General features: G+C 24.2%; 1 protein-coding gene across 1 annotated transcript in view; it reads left to right on the top strand.

The window, feature by feature from the left end:
• LOC117174832 (3-oxoacyl-[acyl-carrier-protein] synthase, mitochondrial) overlaps nucleotides 1-1,103 on the top strand; it is a 28,228-nt gene that overhangs the window by 19,527 nt on the left and 7,598 nt on the right. The gene's annotated exons all lie outside the window — the stretch shown is intronic.

Here is a 1,103-nt window from a genome sequence, read left to right as displayed (position 1 = left end):
TTTATTTACAAAAAAAGTTCTTAGGTTCAAAAAAACATTCAGTGAACGGAAAAAGTGAGGTCGGTAATATAGGTATTTAGCTGTGTCACATGCCCTTAAAATCTTCTAGAATCTTTTTTGAGAATTTTGTTTAAATATTTGAAAAACTTTTTAAATATTCTGTTAAAATAATTCTTCAAAATGAAAAGTTATTTTTAATTTTCCTAGGAATCTTAAGAAAATGTTTTTATTCTTTTGAAGCCTTTCACAATTCTTAAAAAGAATTTAATTTTTTTTGTTTAAAATCTACGTAACTCTACATTTTGTTTTATATTAGGCTATCATTTCAAATTTTACATTAAGTTTGAATCTTTTCAAAACTTCTACATATTTCTTAAAATTACTCCAATTTCGCCTACAAATGATAAATGTTCAATTGCTATTTATACATCCAAATTGTAAAGAAATTTTCTAAAATTTGCAGGATTTTCTGAAGATTGTAGAAAAAAATTCAATTCATTTTGACAGATATTTAGAAGTTTTGAAAAGATTTCCAAAATAATTTCAAATTAAAAATAACTTCTAGATTCCTCAAGATTTTGAAGCTTTCCAAGGATTTTTAAACTATTTTAAAAAAGGAAAATAATTGAATTTCTAATTTAAGAAGTGTTCAGTTGAAATTTTTTCAATATCTCAATGCTTGATGTTTCTAGCTTAAATTTCCTTAAAATTATATAATGTTAAAAATTTTAAAGTTCATTGATTGATTTTTTAATTTAGAGCATTGAAAATGATAACGTAGATACATATTTTTTTATATTATAAAATGTTAGTGCCTTCAATTTTATACGCGTAAATTATTGATCATTTAAATAAAAAATTTTTTAATTTGAAACTTTTAAATTTCAATTTTAAAAGTTCGAAATTGAACAGTTCCACTTTGAATGCTTTCATTTTCAGCTGAATCTTTATTACCTCAAGTGGAAAATTGTTTAGCTCTAGTGTTCCATTTTTCAAATTTCATTGTCTATGAAAGTAGTTTGCGAACCGGAAAAAACCGGGAAATGGCCGGGAATTTATTTCTTTGATTAAAACGGCCACCCTGATTTTTTTGTAAGTGGGGG

The sequence above is a fragment of the Belonocnema kinseyi genome, chromosome 1 (assembly GCF_010883055.1).
Source record: "Belonocnema kinseyi isolate 2016_QV_RU_SX_M_011 chromosome 1, B_treatae_v1, whole genome shotgun sequence".
NCBI lineage: Eukaryota > Metazoa > Arthropoda > Insecta > Hymenoptera > Cynipidae > Belonocnema > Belonocnema kinseyi.
This window is presented reverse-complemented; position numbering and strand designations above follow the sequence as displayed.